General features: G+C 39.7%; 1 non-coding gene across 1 annotated transcript; it reads left to right on the top strand.

The window, feature by feature from the left end:
* The first annotated feature begins 15,343 nt into the window (after window positions 1-15,343).
* On the top strand, window positions 15,344-15,447 carry LOC130937922 (small nucleolar RNA R71). The gene has a single exon (XR_009069113.1). It is a non-coding gene; the product is annotated as a small nucleolar RNA R71 (small nucleolar RNA).
* Window positions 15,448-19,370: the final 3,923 nt, after the last annotated feature.

The raw sequence follows: 19,370 nt of genomic DNA, 5'->3' as shown, positions 1-19,370 counted from the left end.
GAAAGGTTTCAGAGATCTCAGTAGGAGGGAGGGATGCTCCTGCTACTGGTTCTATCCGGGACTGGTGGTCAGCTACTTGGTTCTCTGTCCCTTTTTTGTCTCTTATTTCTATATCAAACTCTTGCAGAAGCAACACCCATCTTATGAGTCTGGGTTTTAAATCCTGCTTTGTGAGGAGATATTTTAGAGCAGCATGGTCAGTGTACACAATCACTTTTGATCCTACTAAATAAGATCTAAACTTGTCAATGGCATAAACCACTGCAAGTAACTCCTTCTCTGTGGTTGTGTAATTCTTCTGTGCATCATTTAAAACACGACTAGCATAATAAATGACATGCAGAAGCTTGTCATGCCTCTGTCCTAATACTGCACCAATGGCATGGTCACTGGCATCACACATTAGTTCAAATGGTAATGTCCAGTCTGGTACAGAAATGACTGGTGCTGTGACCAGCTTAATTTTCAGAGTCTCAAAGGCCTGCAAACACTCTGTGTCAAAGATAAATGGTGTATCAGCAGCTAGCAGATTGCTCAAAGGTTTGGCAATTTTCAAAAAATCCTTTATAAACCGCCTATAGAATCCTGCATGCCCCAGAAAGCTTCTGATTGCCTTAACATTGGCAGGTGGTGGTAATTTTTCAATTACTTCTAACTTAGCTTGATCCACCTCCATTCCCTTATTCAAAATTTTGTGCCCAAGGACAATTCCTTCAGTCACCATAAAGTGACATTTCTCCTAGTTTAAAACCAGGTTAGTCTCTTGGCACCTTTTCAGAACAAGTGCTAGATGGTCAAGACATGAGCTGAATGAGTCTCCAAATATTTAAAAGTCATCCATAAAAGCTTCCAGAAATTTTTCAACATATCAGAAAAGATAGAGAGCATGCATCTCTGAAAGGTTGTAGGTGCATTGCATAGGCCAAATGGCATCCGTCTGTAAGCAAATACTCCAGATGGACATGTGAATTCTATTTTCTCTTGGTCCTGAGGATCTACTGCAATCTGGTTGTAACCTGAATATCCATCCAAAAAGCAGTAGTATGGATGACCTGCTAGTCTCTCTAGCATCTGATCTATGAATGGCAGAGGAAAATGATCCTTTCTGGTGGCTGTATTCAGCCTTCTATAGTCAATACACATACGCCAACCTGTAACTGTTCTTGTAGGAACCAGTTTATTATTTTCATTATGAACCATTGTCATGCCTCCCTTCTTGGGGACAACTTGGACAGGGCTCACCCAGGGGCTATCAGAAATAGGATAAATAATCCCAGCCTCTAGTAACTTAGTGACCTCTTTCTGCACCACCTCCTTCATGGCTGGATTCAGCCGCCTCTGTGGTTGAACCACTGGCTTGGCATCATCCTCCAATAGGATCTTGTGCATGCATCTGGCTAGGCTAATGCCCTTAAGATCACTTGTGGACCACCCAAGAGCTGTCTTGTGTGTCCTTAGCACCTGTTAGTGCTTCCTCTTCCTGTGGTTCTAAGGCAGAGCTTATGATAACTGGAAAAGTGTCATCTTCTCCCAGAAATGCATATTTCAAGGTTGGTGGTAGTGGTTTGAGCTCGGGTTTAGGAGGCTTCTCCTCTTCATGAGGAGTTATCAGAGGTTCTTCTGTTTTTTCTGATTCCTTCAAATCAGGATGAACATCTTTAAAGATGTCCTCTAGCTCTGATTCGAGACTCTCAGTCATATTAACCTCCTCCACCAGGGAGTCAATAATATCAATGCTCATGCAATCTCTAGATGTGTCTGGATGCTGCAAAGCTTTGACAGCATTCAACTTGAACTCATCGTTATTGACTCTCAGGGTTACCTCCCCCTTTTTGAACGTCAATAAGAGTTCGACCAGTTGCTAGGAAAGGTCTTCCTAGAATGAGAGTTGCACTTTTATGCTCCTCCATTTCCAGCACTACAAAGTCAGTGGGAAAGGCAAATGGCCTAACCTTGACAATCATGTCCTCAATTACGCCTGATGGAATTTTAATGGAGCCATCAGCAAGTTGGAGACATATTCAGGTTGGTTTGACCTCTTCAGTCAAACCAAGTTTTCTGATAGTGGATGCAGGTATTAGGTTGATACTTGCCCCAGGGTAGCATAAAGCTGTCTTGGTACAAGCACCCTCTAATGTGCATGGTATCATAAAGCTTTCGGGATCTTTAAGCTTTTCTGGTAAGCTTTTTAAAATGACTGCACTGCATTCTTCGGTGAGGAAAACTTTTTCATTTTCTCTCCAATCCTTCTTATGACTTAAGATCTCTTTCATGAACTTAGCATAAGAGGGTATTTGCTCAAGTGCCTCTACAAACGGAATCTTTATCTTAAGAGTCCTGAGAGAGTCTGCAAAGCAGGCAAATTGTTTATCCTATTTTGCTTGGTGGAGTTTTTGAGGATAACGCATCTTGGCTTTATATTCTTCAACCTTAGTTACTGCAGGTTTATTTCCTACAAAGGTTGTTGGAGAAGCCTGCTTAAGGGGGTTGTTATCAGCACCTGCAGGTGTCTGACCCCTTATTGGCGTTTGAGGGGGGAGAATGTGAATGCAGGGGAGATGATAGCAGCTAACATTCATAGGGTGTTGAAAAGCACCAAGGATAGTACAATGCTGGCTTTTCCAAGCATTATCCAGTGATTATGTGATGAGGTTGGAGTAGAGACTGTAATAGATGAGACATTGCTAGAGTAAGACAATCCAATACCTGCCAAGAAGATGGAGAAAGTGGTGGCTACTAATCCATTACAAAGAGCCAAAGAACATAGAGCTTATGTGCAAGAACCACAAGGGCCACCATAACAAGAAGAGGTATATGTCCAAGCACCAACTCCACAGTTTCAAGCACAATTTCCAGAAGGTTTTAATTGGGAGGAAATGCAGGGGAAAATCCACCACATGCAAGGAGACATCACCCAACTTATGGAGCAACAGAAGCAATGGGAACAAATGCAAGAGAGCATCCAACAACTTCAAGGAAATATGGAGCAAATTAAGGAGCAGCAGGGTCAATTCCATTAGGGAGAAATGCAAGGCAGCCTCAACAAAATTTTAGAGCAAAAAATGGTTCAACAGAGGAATCTTGCTAAGTTTAGGTCCCTTTATGAGGCTAGGACCACATCAAGAAGGCAATATGATATAAAAACACAAGCAAAGCTGAATCACTTGTGTAATGTGGTAGCCACTCTGAACCCCAACTATCCAACATTCATGCAAAGAATGGAAGAGTTTAGTGCCAGGCAGGAGGAGATTTTGGCCAAGCATAAGGAGGATGAGAGGACCTTTATGAGGAGGCTAGGATTTTGGAAGCCAAAGCACACCCCATCACAAGAAGGAGCCTCTAAAAAGAAGGATGGTGATGAGTCTTCTAAGAAAAAGGATAAGGGGAAGGGACCTGTGCATTAATCAGCATCATGAGGAGCAAAGGTGGTTGAGTCTCATTTGGAAGTTATTTTCTGAATTCTTTACTTAGTAGTTTCTTTTGATATGATGGTTGTTTGTTGTTTTTGAATCTTTTTATGAGTCTTTAAGTTTCAGTTTTTACGTTGAGAAAGAAAATGTCTATTGTCAAGTTTCACAACATCAATAAATTTAGTTTGTTTCCAAAAAGAGTCAATGATGAGTTGTTGCAAAATAAGAGTAAGAGATTAAGACCCAAGTGAGTTAAATTTAAAATAAGATATGAGAAACAAGTATAAAACCATGAATTGAAGTTTGGGAAGTGAGTAATCCATAATGAAACAACTAGACATAGAGGACATAACAAGTAGATGCCAAGGATGACCCTTAAATATCAATAGAACCAAGAACTAGTAAGCAAGACTGGTTCACGAAATTGTGATACACAATGGCGCCAACAACTTGGTCGCACAATTGTAATCTCACTTCTTTGTCACAACTTCGCACAACTAACTAGCAAGTGCACTGGGTCGTCCAAGTAATACCTTACGTGAGTAAGGGTCAATCCCACAGAGATTGTCGGCTTGAAGCAAGTTATGGTCACATTGCAAATCTCAGTCAGGCGGATTCAAAGGGGTTATGGAGTTCAATAATTAAAAGATAAATAAAACATAAAGTAAAGATAGAGATACTTATGTAATTCATTGGTGAGAATTTCAGATAAGTGCATAGAGATGCGTTGTCCCTTCTAAATCTCTGCCTTCCTACTGTCTTCATCCAATCTTCCATACTCCTTTCCATGGCAAGCTGTATGTTGGGTTTCACCGGCGTCAATGGCTACCTTCCGTCCTCTCAGTGAAAAAGGTCCTCTATGGTTTCCCGCATGGCTAATCAGCTGTTGGTTCTCGATCATGTAGGAATAGGATTTACTATCCTTTTGCATCTGTCACTACGCCCTACAGTCGCGAGTTTGAAGCTCGTCACAGTCATCCCATCTCAGATCCTACTCAGAATACCACAGACAAGGTTTAGACTTTCCGGATCTTAGGAATGGCCGCCAATAATTCTAGCTTATACCACGAAGACTCTGATCTCACGGAATGGAAGGCTCGGTTGTCAGGCGAGGCAACCATGTGTCGTGGACCAGGAATCCAAGAGATACACGCTCAATCTTAAGTTGAACGGAAGTGGTTGTCAGGCACGCGTTCATAGGTGAGAATGATGATAAGTGTCACGGATCATCACATTCATCAGGTTTAAGTGCGAGTGAGTATCTTAGAACAAGAATAAGCTTGACTTGAATAGAAGAACAATAGTAATTGCATTAATACTCGAGGAACAGCAGAGCTCCACACCTTAATATATGGTGTGTAGAAACTCCACCGTTGAAAATACATAAGAACAAGGTTTAGGCATGACCGTGAGGCCAGCCTCCCCAAAACATGATCAAGAGATCAAAAGATGATCCAAAGATGAAAATACAATAGTAAGAGGTCCTATTTATAATGAAACTAGCTACTAGGGTTTACAGAAATAGGTAAATAATGCAAAAATCCACTTCCAGGCCCACTTAGTGTGTGCTTGGGCTGAGCATTGAACTTTACATGTGTAGAGGTCTTCTTTGGAGTTAAACACCAGCTTTGGTGCTAGTTTGGGCGTTTAACTCCAACTTTTATGCCAATTCTGGCGTTTTGACTTCAGAATAGGACAGAGAAGGGGCGTTTGAATGCCAGTTTGCATCATCAAAACTCGAGCAAAGTATGGACTATTATATATTGCTGGAAAGCCCTGGATGTCTACTTTCTAACGCAATTGAGAGCGTGCCATTTGGAGTTCTGTAGCTCCAGAAAATCAACTTCGAGTGCAGGGAGGTCAGAATCCAACAACATCTGCAGTCCTTTGTCAGCCTCTGAATCAAATTTTTGCTCAGGTCCCTTAATTTCAGCCAGAAAATACTTGAAATCACAAAAAAACACACAAACTCGTAGTAAAGTTCAGAAATGTAAATTTTGCATAAAAACTAATAAAAACATCCCAAAAAGTAGCTAGATCCTACTAAAAACTACCTGAAAACAATGCCAAAAAGCGTATAAATTATCCGCTCATCAAAGATCCAAGGATCTGAGCATCAACTACTAGGAAGAAATTAAAGAAACAAAGGGCTCAAAGAGCCAAGATCTCTAGTAGATGCTTGTAGTGAAGATGTGTCAAGAAGAGAGAGCTGAGCAAGTAAATCTAGTACCCTAAAATCAACTAGTTTGGGAGTGCTAATTGAAAGCTTATTTTAAAGGGTCGTCTTGAGACAAAACACTTAGAGTTGTGGTCAATCAAGGAAACAAAAGGATAATGAAAGAAGAAAAAGAGCAATCAAAAGAAAAATAACAAACCTTACTACTTCAAGGTGACAATCAATAGAAAGGGCCCTAGAAGCAAGCACTTAAAAAGGTCCTCAAAAGTCTAAGAGTTCATTGTAATATGAAAGCAATAACAAAGTTCATGTATGATTTGATACTTAGCCTTTATCTCTAATTGTTGATAGCATTCTCTTAAGGGTCAAGTTTCAATCATTTAGAACAATTCACATCGATTTGCTTGAGGACAAGCAAAAATTAAGTTTGGTGTTGTGATGACTTGCATCATCTACCTCTTTTTCTCATCGAAAAGGACCATAGAATTGGCGAATTCTCATTCATTTGATGCAATTACAAGAATTATATGATGAATTTATGGGATATTGCTTTGAAATGAGTTTTGCTTGGATTTCAGGTGAAGAGAGCAACAAAAGAGGAAGAAAGCAAGAAAAGGAGCTGGCCGTGTGTGCTGGGCGTGCCACTTCATGCAAATGCCACTATCTTTGGCTGGGCGTGGCACACCAGCCATTGGGCATGGCATGCCAGCTATTATCTCTAGAAAGGAAAAGTTGAAGGATTATTATAGGCGTGGCACGCCAGAGCTGGACGTGGCACGCCAGTTATACTTCCCAGAGAGAACCCATGAAGAATTTCACTGGGCGTGGCACGCCAAGGCCAAGCATGGCACGCCAGTTATAGTTTCCAAAAGAGAATCTATGAAGAACTACAATGGGCATGGCATGCCAAGGCCAGGCGTGGCACGCCAGTTATCTTTTCCAGAAGATGGATGGCTAAGCTTCACTATGGGCATGGCACGCCAATGCTGGGCGTGGCATGCTAGGCTAGTGATCCAGAAAGAAGAAAGTGGTGATTTACAATGGGCATGGCACGCCAGGTATTCTGGCTAGAGAGGGGTCTGTAAAGAATTGCAAGGGGTGTGGCATGCCAGTTCTATCCTTCATATTGGGTGTGGCACGCCGGTTCAAAGGCGTGGCACGCCAATTCAAGTGGCCAGAAAAGGAACTTGTCACATTCATAAGGGCGTGGCACGCCTGTACAAGTGAGCAGAGAAGAAGGGAAGAGGCAGCACCAAAGGGCGTGCCACTTGGTACTTTAGGCGTGACACACCAAGCTTGTGAGTTCAAACCATCATTATGGGTGTGCCACTTGAGTCCTTGGCATGGCACGCCAATTCATCCAATTAGAAAGGGAAATTAAAGACTTATCGAGGGCGTGCCACTTGAGATTTTGGGCGTGGTATGCCAACTTTGCTCGCACCTTAGGCATGGCACGCCAAGCCAACCTTCCAGAGAAGAGATTGAAGACTCTAATGATGGTGTGGCATGCCAGTTCAAATTACCAGAGAAGAAGATTGAAGATCCTAACAAGGGCGTGGCACGCCATGTCAATTTGTCAGAAGAGGACCTTGAAGGTCTTAACATAGGCGTGCCACTTTGGACCTTGCGCGTGGCACGCCAATTCCACTTCCATCATGGGTGCGCCACTTGAGATTTGGGCGTGGCACGCCAGGTCAATCTCACCATAGGGTGTGCCACTTGAGAGATGAGCGTGGCACGCCGCTCACACGCCACTCACACGCCACTCACATGTCTCTAATGAATGGTTATTCTCTTTAGTTTTCAATATTATTTTTTTTTGCTTTTGTAATTTTCATTTCTAGAATAAGAGTAGTATAAATACCCCTTGAAGAGTACTGAAAAGGGGCTTGGAACTTTTACTTCACTTACTTCATCTTTGATGAGCGGATATTTTATACGCTTTTTGGGGGTAATTTCATATAGATTTTAGCATGTTTTTATTAGTTTTTAATAGAATTTTATTAGTTTTTAAGCAAAAATCATATTTCTGGACTTTACTATGAGTTTGTGTATTTTTCTGTGATTTCAGGTATTTTCTGGCTGAAAATGAGGGAACTAAGCAAAAATATGATTTAGGCTGAAAAAGGACTGCTGATGCTGTTGGATTCTGACCTCCCTGCACTCGAAATGGATTTTTTGGACCTACAGAAGTCCAATTGGCGCGCTCTCAATTGGGTTGGAAAGTAGACATCTAGGGCTTTCCAGCAATAGATAATAGTCCATACTTTGCGCGAAGATAGACGACGTAAACTGGCATTCAACGCCAGTTCCATGTTGCAGTCTGGCGTCCAGCGCCAAAAACAGGTTACAAGATGGAGTTCAACGCCGAAAACACGTTACAACCTGGCGTTCAACTCCAGAAACAGCCCAGGTACGTGAGAAGCTTAAGTCTCAACCCCAGCACACACCAAGTGGGCCCCAGAAGTGGATTTCTGCACCAATTATCTTAGTTTACTCATTTTCTGTAAACCTAGGTTACTAGTTTAGTATTTAAACAACTTTTAGAGACTTATTTTGTATCTCATGACATTTTTAGATCTGAAATTTGTACCTTTTGGCAGCATGAGTCTCTAAACCCCATTGTTGGGGGTGAGGAGCTCTGTAGCGTCTCGATGAATTAATGCAATTAGTTCTGTTTCTCATTCAAATATGCTTGTTCCTATCTAAGATGTTCATTCGCGCCTCATTATGAAGGAGGTGATGATCCGTGACACTCATCACCTTCCTCAACCCATGAACGTGTGCCTGACAACCACCTCCGTTCTACATCAGATTGAATGAGTATCTCTTAGATTCCTTAATCAGAATCTTCGTGGTATAAGCTGGAATTGATAGCGGCATTCATGAGAATCCGGAAAGTCTAAACCTTGTCTGTGGTATTCCGAGTAGGATTCTGGGATTGGATGACTGTGACGAGCTTCAAACTCGTGAGTGTTGGGCGTGATGACAAACGCAAAAGAATCAATGGATTCTATTCTGACATGATCGAGAACCAACAGCTGATTAGCTGTGCTGTGACAGAGCATTTGGACCGTTTTCACTGAGAGGATGGGAAGTAGCCATTGACAACGATGACACCCTACATATAGCTTGCCATGAAAGGAGCCTTGCAAATTCTGAAAGTAAGAAAGCAGTATGTTTCAGAGATTCAGAGGACAAAGCATCTCCAAAACTCCAACATATTCTCTATTATTGCATAACAAGTAATTATTTCACGCTCTTTTATTTTTCTAATAATTCAAACTGATAATTATAATTGATATCCTGACTAAGAATAATAAAATAAACATAGCTTGCTTCAAACCAATAATCTCTGTGGGATCGACCCTTACTCACGTAAGGTATTACTTGGACGACCCAGTGCACTTGCTGGTTAGTGGGCCGAAATCATAAGAAATCTTGATTTTGATATTGGGATTAAAATTTCGTGCACCAAGTTTTTGGCGCCGTTGCCGGGGATTGTTCGAGTTTGAGCAACTAAAGGTTTATTTTGTTGCTTAGATTAGGAAGAATATATCTTTTTTTTACTAGAATTTCATCTTTTATTATCCCTTTTAAAAATTTATCAAAAATATTATTTTTCTTTATCAATTTTTAATTTTGTTCGTGAGTTTAGTGTCTTTTTCTAAGTTTGGTGTCAATTGCATATTTTATATTTTCCTTTGAATTTTCGAATTAGTGTTCTTTGTTCTTCCTTGATCTTCAAGTATTCTTGTTTATTTTTCTTGTTTGATCTTTAGTTTTTCTTATTCTGTGTGTTTTCGTGTTTTCCTTGTGCTATTTCAAAATATTAGTCTTCAAAAAAATTTTTTATTTTTATCTATAAATATAATACATCTTTAAAAACACATTAAATTTATAGCTCAGTTGGCTAGAGCGTTGGCTTATGCTCTTGGCAATTGGGTATCTTCTTTTTAAAACTTTTTCAAAAATAATTTTTCTTGATTGAATCTTGTGCCAAACTTTAAGTTTGGTGTTTTCTTGTTAATCTTTTCATAATTTTCGAAAATTTTATTAAAGTTTTCTAAAAATTTTAAGTTTGGTGTTCTTTCTTTTGTTCTTGTTGTTCTTGTGAATCTTCAAAGTGTTCTTGAGTCTTCTTTGTGTTTTGATCTTAAAATTTTTAAATTTGGTGTTCTTCGGTATTTTCCCTCCAAAAAATTTTCGAAAACAAGGAGCATTAGATCTAAAAATTTTAAATTTTGTGTCTTTTGTGTGTTTTTCTCTCTCATCCAAAAAAAATTCAAAATTCAAAAAAATATCTTTTCTAACTAATTTTAAACTATATTTTCGAAATTTTTTATATAAAAATTCAGATTTCAATTTCAAAATTTTTCAAATCTTATCCTTTTAAGATTTCAAAAAATATATATATATATTTTATCTTTTTCAAAAATATCCTAACCATTTTCTCTCTCCTCACTTTTTCGAAAATCTTCATAAAATATTTTCAAATTTTTATTAATTTTTATTTTTTTATCTTATTTTTATTTCAGTTTTTATTTTATTTTATTTTATTTCGAAAAATAATAATAATAATAATAATAAAATATTTTTTTAATCATATTTATCTCCAATTCACAACATCTCTCTTTCTCCATCATGGATCTAAGAGGAAATGGACAGTCCAGAAGGACTCTGGGGTCATATGCTAACCCCACTACTGCTTCATATGGGAGTAATATATGTATACCTGGTGCACGAAATTGTGATCACTACAACTTCGCACAACTAACCAGCAAGTGCACTGGGTCGTCCAAGTAATACCTTACGTGAGTAAGGGTCGATCCCACGGAGATTGGTGGTATGAAGCAAGCTATGGTCATCTTGTAAATCTCAGTCAGGCAGACTCAAATGTATAATGGTGATGAACGAAAATAACATAAAAGATAAAGATAGGGATACTTATGTACATCATTGGTGTAAGAGCTTCAGACAAGTGTATGAAGATGCCTTCCCTTCCGTCTCTCTGCTTTCTTACTGTCTTCATCCAATCCTTCTTACTCCTTTCCATGGCAAGCTCGTGTAGGGTTTCACTGTTGTCAGCAGCTACCTCCCATCCGCGCAGTGAAAGCTAATGCACACACTCTGTCACAGTGCTGCCAATCACCGGTTTGGTTCCCTCCCCTACCGGAATAGAATAACTCTTTTGCGTCTGTCACTAACGCCCAGTAGGTTACAGGTTTGAAGCACGTCACAGTCATTCAATCATTGAATCCTACTCAGAATACCACAGACAAGGTTTAGACCTTCCAGATTCTCTTGAATGCTGCCATCAGGTCCTGCCTATACCACGAAGATTCCGAAGAATCCAAGAGATATTCACTAAGCCTCAGATGCTTGTAGAACAAGAATGGTTGTCAGTCACCTTGTTCATAGGTGAGAATGGTGATGGGCGTCAATCATCACCTTCATCATGTTGAAGAACAAGTGATATCTTGGATAAAGAACAAGCGGAATTGAATGGAAGAACAATAGTAATTGCATTAATACTCGAGGTACAGCAGAGCTCCACACCTTAATCTATGGTGTGTAGAAACTCCACCGTTGAAAATACATAAGAACAAAAGTGATCATTGGTTTCGGCCCCAGAGAGGGAACCAGAAGAACCAAGATCTGATCTAAGAACTAGATGTCCGAAGATGAAGATACAATAGTAAAAGGTCCTACTTATAGAAAACTAGTGGCCTAGGGTGTACAAAGATGAGTAAATGACATAAAAATCCACTTCCGGGCCCACTTGGTGTGTGCTTGGGCTGAGCAATGAAGCATTTTTCGTGTAGAGACTCTTCTTGGCGTTTAACTCCCGTTTTGGTGCCAGTTTGGGCGTTTAACTCCCATTCTTGTGCCAGTTTGGGCGTTTAACGCTGGGAATTCTGAGGGTGACTTTGAACGCCGGTTTGGGCCATCAAATCTTGGGCAAAGTATGGACTATTATATATTGCTGGAAAGCCCAGAATGTCTACTTTCCAACGCCGTTGAGAGCGCGCCAATTGAGCTTCTGTAGCTCCAGAAAATCCACTTCGAGTGCAGGGAGGTCAGAATCCAACAGCATCTGCAGTCCTTTTCAGTCTCTGAATCAGATTTTTGCTCAGGTCCCTCAATTTCAGCCAGAAAATACCTGAAATCACAGAAAAACACACAAACTCATAGTAAAGTCCAGAAAAGTGAATTTTAATTAAAAACTAATAAAAATATAATAAAAACTAAACTAAAACTACTAAAAACATACTAAAAACAATGCCAAAAAGCATACAAATTATCCGCTCATCACAACACCAAACTTAAATTGTTGCTTGTCCCCAAGCAACTGAAAATCAAATAAGATAAAAAGAAGAGAATATACTATAGACTCCAAATTATCAATGAAACATAGCTCCAAATTAGATGAGCGGGACTAGTAGCTTTTTGCCTCCAAACAGTTTTGGCATCTCACTTTATCCTCTGAGGTTCAGAATGATTGGCATCTATAAGAACTCAGAACTCAAATAGTGTTATTGATTCTCCTAGTTAAGTATGATGATTCTTGAACATAGCTAGTGTATGAGTCTTGGCTGTGGCCCAAAGCACTCTGTCTTCCGGTATTACCACCGGATACATACATGCCACAGACACATAATTGGGTGAACCTTTTTAGATTGTGACTCAGCTTTGCTAAAGTCCCCAATTAGAGGTGTCCAGGGTTCTTAAGCACACTCTTATTGCTTTGGATCACCACTTTATTTCTTTCTTTTTCTTTTCTTCTCTCTTTTTTTTTCTCTTTCTTTTTTTTTTCGAAAATATTTTTTTTTTCACTGCTTTTTCTTGCTTCAAGAATCAATTTGATGATTTTTCAGATCCTCAATAACAGTTCTCTTTTCTCCTCATTCTTTCAAGAGCCAACAACTTTAACATTCATGAACAACAAATTCAAAAGACATATGCACTGTTCAAGCATACATTCAGAGAACAAAAGCATTGCCACCACATCAAACTAATTAAGCTAGTTTTAAAGATGAATTTGAAATCCTGTACTTCTTGTTCTTTTGTGATAAAAACAGTTTTCTTTTAAGAAAGGTGATGGATTCATATTCATAGCTTTAAGGCATAGACACTAAGACACTAATGATCATAAGACACAAACATGGATAACCATAAAGCATAATTTTCGAAAAACAGAAAAATAAAGAACAAGGAAATCAAGGAACGGGTCCACCTTAGTGATGGCGGCTCTTCCTTCCTCTTGAAGGTCCTATGGAGTGCTTGAGCTCCTCAATGTCTCTTCCTTGTCTTTGTTGCTCATCTCTCATGATTCTTTGATCTTCTCTAATTTCATGGAGGAGGATGGCATGTTCTTGGTGCTCCACCCTTAGTTGTCCCATGTTGGAACTCAATTTTCCTAGGGAGGTGTTAATTTGCTCCCAGTAGTCTTGTGGAGGAAAGTGCATCCCTTGAGGTATCTCAGGGATTTCTTGATGAGAGGGGTCTCTTGTTTGCTCCATCTTCTTCTTAGTGATGGGCTTGAGGTCATGCCTTCTCAGTTGAACCGGCTTTGGATGCCATAAATGGTTATGGAAAAACAAAAAGCAATGCTTTTACCACACCAAACTTAAAAGGTTTGCTCGTCCTCGAGCAAAAGAAGAAAGAAGAGAGTAGAAGAAGAAGAAATGGGGGAGAGGGAGATGGCTTTGTGGTTCGGCCAAAAAGGGGGAGAAGTGGTGGTTTATGAAGGATGGATGTGAGTGGTGAAGAGAAAGAGATGCTGAGGTGATTGGTGAATGGGTGAAGAAGAAGAGAGAGAGTGGTGGGGTTGGTGGGGATCCTGTGGGGTCCACAGATCCTGAGGTGTCAAGGAAAAGTCATCCCTGCACCAAATGGCATCAAAATCCACGTTTTGAGCCATTTCTGGCGTTAAACGCCGGGCTGGTGCCCATTTCTGGCGTTTAACGCCAGGTTCTAGCCCTTTTCTGGCGTTTAACGCCAGTCTGGTGCCCCTTTCTGGCGTTAAACGCCCAGAATGGTGCCAGACTGGGCGTTAAACGCCCAACTGCTAGCCTCACTGGCGTTTAAACGCCAGTGAGTTCTTCCTCCAGGGTGTGCTGTTTTTCTTCCTGTTTTTTATTCTGTTTTTGCTTTTTCAATGGATTTTGTGACTTCTTATGATCATCAACCTACAAAAAAGATAAAATAACAAAAGGAAATAGTTAATTATAAAACATTGGGTTGCCTCCCAACAAGCGCTTCTTTAATGTCATTAGCTTGACAGAGGACTCTCATGGAGCCTCACAAATGATCAGAGCAATGTTGAAACCTCCCAACACCAAACTTAGAGTTTGAATGTGGGGGTTCAACACCAAACTTAGAGTTTGGTTGTGGCCTCCCAACACCAAACTTAGAGTTTGACTGTGGGGGCTCTATTTGTCTCTGATTTGAGGGAAGCTCTTCAAGCTTCCTCTCCATGGTGACAGAGGGATATCCTTGAGCCTTAAACACATAGGATTCTTCATTCACTTGAATGATCAGTTCACCTCCATCAACATCAATCACAGCCTTTGCTGTGGCTAGGAAGGGTCTGCCAAGGATGATGGATTCATCCATGCACTTCCCAGTCTCTAGGACTATGAAGTCAGTAGGGATGTAATGGTCTTCAATCTTCACCAAAACATTCTCTACAAGTCCATGAGCTTGTTTTCTTGAATTGTCTGCCATCTCTAATGAGATTCTTGCAGCTTGTACCTCAAAGATCCCTAATTTCTCCATTACAGAGAGGGGCATGAGGTTTACACTTGACCCTAAGTCACACAAGGCCTTCTTGAAGGTCATGGTGCCTATGGTACAAGGTATAGAAAACTTCCCAGGATCCTGCCTCTTTTGAGGCAGTTTCTGCCTAGACAAGTCATCCAGTTCTTTGGTGAGCAAAGGTGGTTTATCCTCCCAAGTCTCATTTCCAAATAACTTGTCATTTAGCTTCATGATTGCTTCAAGGTATTTAGCAACTTGCTCTTCAGTGACATACTCATCCTCTTCAGAGGAAGAATACTCATCAGAGCTCATGAATGGCAGAAGTAAGTCCAATGGAATCTCTATGGTCTCATTTTGAGCCTCAGATTCCCATTGTTCCTCATTTGAGGAACTCAGAGGAGATTGGTACACGCCCACTGAGGTCTTCCTCAGTGGCGTCCTCCTCCTCTCTTTCCTCTCCATATTCGGCCATGGTTATGGCTTTGCACTCTCCTTTTGGATTTTCTTCTGTGTTGCTTGGAAGAGTACTTGGAGGGAGTTCAGTAACTTTCTTGCTCAGCTGTCCCACTTGTCCTTCCAAATTTCTAATGGAGGACCTTGTTTCATTCATGAAACTTTGAGTGGTCTTTATTAGATCAGAGACCATTGTTGCTAAGTCAGAAGTATTCTGCTTAGAACTCTCTGTCTGTTGCTGAGAAGATGATGGAAAAGGCTTGCCATTGCTAAACCTGTTTCTTCCACCATTATTGTTATTGAAACCTTGTTGAGGTCTCTCTTGATTCTTCCATGAGAAATTGGGGTGATTTCTCCATGAAGAATTGTAGGTGTTTCCATAGGATTCTCCTAGGTAATTCACCTCTTCCATTGAAGGGTTCTCAGGATCGTAGGCTTCTTCTTCAGATGAAGAGATCCTCCAGCAGAGCTATCCAAAGACATCTTGGACAGTTTAGAGAGACCATCATAGAAAATACCTATGATGCTCCATTCAGACAGCATGTCAGAAGGACATTTTCTGATTAATTGTTTGTATCTTTCCCAAGCTTCATAGAGGGATTCTCCATCCTTTTGTCTGAAGGTTTGGACTTCCACTCTAAGCTTACTCAATTTTTTGAGGTGGAAAGAACTTTGCCAAGAAGGCATTGACTAGCTTTTCCCAAGAGTCCAGGCTTTCTTTATGTTGGGAGTCCAACCATATTCTAGCTCTGTCTCTCACAGCAAAAGGGAATAGCATCAGTCTATAGACCTCAGGGTTAACCCCATTAGTCTTGACTGTGTCACAGATTTGCAAGAACTCAGCCAAAAACTGATGAGGATCTTCCATTGGAAGTCCATGAAACTTGCAATTCTGTTGCATTAGAGAAACTAATTGAGGCTTAAGCTCAAAGTTGTTTGCTCCAATGGCAGGGATAGAGATGCTTCTCCCATAGAAATCAGGAGTAGGTGCAGTAAAGTCACCAAGCACCTTCCTTGCATTGTTGGCATTGTTGTTGTTTTCGGCTGCCATTTGTTCTTCTTCCTTGAAGAATTCGGTCAGGTGCTCTAAAGAGAGTTGTGCTTTGGCTTCTCTTAGCTTTCTCTTCAAGGTCCTTTCAGGTTCAGAATCAGCCTCAACAAGAATGCCTTTGTCTTTGCTCCTGCTCATAAGAAAGAGAAGGGAACAAGAAAATGTAGAATCCTCTATGTCACAGTATAGAGATTCCTTTAGGTGTCAGAGGAAGAAAATGGAAGACAGAAGTAGAAAATTCGAACTTAACAAAGAAGATGGAGTTCGAATTTTGCATTAAGGAATATAGTTAGTCCAAAAATAGAAGGATGTGAGAAGAAGGGAAGTAATTTTCGAAAATTAAGTGAAAGATTTTGAAAACATTTTTGAAAAACACTAATTGATTTTCGAAAATAAGAGTGGAAAAGAAATCAAGTGATTTTTTTGAAAAAGATTTTGAAATTAGAAATTAAAAAGATTTGATTGAAAACTTATTTTGAAAAAGATGTGATTGAAAAATTATGGTTTTAAAAAGATATGATTGAAAAGATATGATTTGAAAACAATTTTAAAAGATATGATTTGAAAACAATTTTAAAAGACATGATTTGAAAATAATTTGAAAAGATATGATTTTTAAAAATTAATGACTTGCCTAACAAGAAAAGATATGATTCAAACATAAAACCTTCCTCAACAGAAAAGGCAAAAAATGTTCAATCAAATCATTAATTGTTAGTAAGTATCTTTGAAAAAGGAAAGAAATTGATTTTGAAAACATTTGATTGAAAAGATATGATTTGAAAAAGATTTGATTTTGAAAAACTTTGAAAACTTAAAAAAAAAATTGATTTTGAAAACAAAATCTTCCCCCTTTGCCATCCTGGCGTTAAACGCCCAGAATGGTGCACATTCTGGCGTTTAACGCCCAAACTACTACCTTTTTGGGCGTTAAACGCCCAACCAGGCACCCTGGCTGGCGTTTAAACGCCAGTCTGTCTTCTTCACTGGGCATTTTGAATGCCCAGCTTTTTCTGTATGATTCCTCTGCAGTATGTTCTGAATCTTCAATTCCCTGTATTATTGACTTGAAAAGACACAAATTAAAAATATTTTTGGATTTTTAATAATGAGGAATAATCAAAATGCAACTAAAATCAAATAACAATGCATGCAAGACACCAAACTTAGCAGTTTGTATACTATTGACACTAACAAAATGAGAACAACAAAACACTCAAGTCAATAGAATTCAAAGATCAAAACAAGGAAATCATCAAGAACAACTTGAAGATAAATGAAGACACATGCATAAATTTGAAAAATGCAAGAAGAACAGAAACATGCAATTGACACCAAACTTAAAATGAGACACTAGACTTAGACAAGAAATATTTTTGGTTTTTATGATTTTGTAATTTTTTTTTTGGATTTTTCGAAAATTAAGTGGAAGAAGAAAATAAAGGTATCAAAATTCTTAATGAGAATTCCAGGAATCATGCAATGTTAGTCTAAAGCTTTAGTCTAAAGGAATTAGACATGGCCAGCTAAGCTTCAGCAGGACATTGCATTCAAGAGCTAAATTGATGAAAATCAATCAGCTTTGGTGATGATAAGAACATCACCTTGAAACACTAGAATTCATCCTTAAAGAACTCTGAAAAAAAAAAATACCTAATCTAAGCAACAAGATGAACCGTCAGTTGTCCATACACAAGAACAATCCCCGGCAACGGCGCCAAAAACTTGGTGCACGAAATTGTGATCACTACAACTTCGCACAACTAACCAGCAAGTGCACTGGGTCGTCCAAGTAATACCTTACGTGAGTAAGGGTCGATCCCACGGAGATTGGTGGTATGAAGCAAGCTATGGTCATCTTGTAAATCTCAGTCAGGCAGACTCAAATGTATAATGGTGATGAACGAAAATAACATAAAAGATAAAGATAGGGATACTTATGTACATCATTGGTGTAAGAGCTTCAGACAAGTGTATGAAGATGCCTTCCCTTCCGTCTCTCTGCTTTCTTACTGTCTTCATCCAATCCTTCTTACTCCTTTCCATGGCAAGCTCGTGTAGGGTTTCACTGTTGTCAGCAGCTACCTCCCATCCGCGCAGTGAAAGCTAATGCACACACTCTGTCACAGTGCTGCCAATCACCGGTTTGGTTCCCTCCCCTACCGGAATAGAATAACTCTTTTGCGTCTGTCACTAACGCCCAGTAGGTTACAGGTTTGAAGCACGTCACAGTCATTCAATCATTGAATCCTACTCAGAATACCACAGACAAGGTTTAGACCTTCCGGATTCTCTTGAATGCTGCCATCAGGTCCTACCTATACCACGAAGATTCCGAAGAATCCAAGAGATATTCACTAAGCCTCAGATGCTTGTAGAACAAGAATGGTTGTCAGTCACCTTGTTCATAGGTGAGAATGGTGATGGGCGTCAATCATCACCTTCATCATGTTGAAGAACAAGTGATATCTTGGATAAAGAACAAGCGGAATTGAATGGAAGAACAATAGTAATTGCATTAATACTCGAGGTACAGCAGAGCTCCACACCTTAATCTATGGTGTGTAGAAACTCCACCGTTGAAAATACATAAGAACAAAAGTGATCATTGGTTTCGGCCCCAGAGAGGGAACCAGAAGAACCAAGATCTGATCTAAGAACTAGATGTCCGAAGATGAAGATACAATAGTAAAAGGTCCTACTTATAGAAAACTAGTGGCCTAGGGTGTACAAAGATGAGTAAATGACATAAAAATCCACTTCCGGGCCCACTTGGTGTGTGCTTGGGCTGAGCAATGAAGCATTTTTCGTGTAGAGACTCTTCTTGGCGTTTAACTCCCGTTTTGGTGCCAGTTTGGGCGTTTAACTCCCATTCTTGTGCCAGTTTGGGCGTTTAACGCTGGGAATTCTGAGGGTGACTTTGAACGCCGGTTTGGGCCATCAAATCTTGGGCAAAGTATGGACTATTATATATTGCTGGAAAGCCCAGGATGTCTACTTTCCAACGCCGTTGAGAGCGCGCCAATTGGGCTTCTGTAGCTCCAGAAAATCCACTTCGAGTGCAGGGAGGTCAGAATCCAACAGCATTTGCAGTCCTTTTCAGTCTCTGAATCAGATTTTTGCTCAGGTCCCTCAATTTCAGCCAGAAAATACCTGAAATCACAGAAAAACACACAAACTCATAGTAAAGTCCAGAAAAGTGAATTTTAATTAAAAACTAATAAAAATATAATAAAAACTAAACTAAAACTACTAAAAACATACTAAAAACAATGCCAAAAAGCATACAAATTATCCGCTCATCAATACCCTCCATTGGAGTTAGTAGCTTTGAGTTGAATCCTCAGCTCATTATCATGGTGCAGCAAAGCTGCCAGTATTCCGGTCTTCCACAGGAAGAACCTACAGAGTTTTTGGCACAATTTTTACAAATTGCTGACATAGTACATGATAAAGAAATAGATCAGGATGTCTACAGATTATTACTGTTTCCATTTTCTGTAAAAGATCAAGCTAA

The sequence above is a fragment of the Arachis stenosperma genome, chromosome 6 (genome assembly GCF_014773155.1).
Source record: "Arachis stenosperma cultivar V10309 chromosome 6, arast.V10309.gnm1.PFL2, whole genome shotgun sequence".
NCBI lineage: Eukaryota > Viridiplantae > Streptophyta > Magnoliopsida > Fabales > Fabaceae > Arachis > Arachis stenosperma.
The sequence above is the reverse complement of the archived record's forward strand: the minus strand, read 5'-3'. Positions and strand labels throughout refer to the sequence as shown.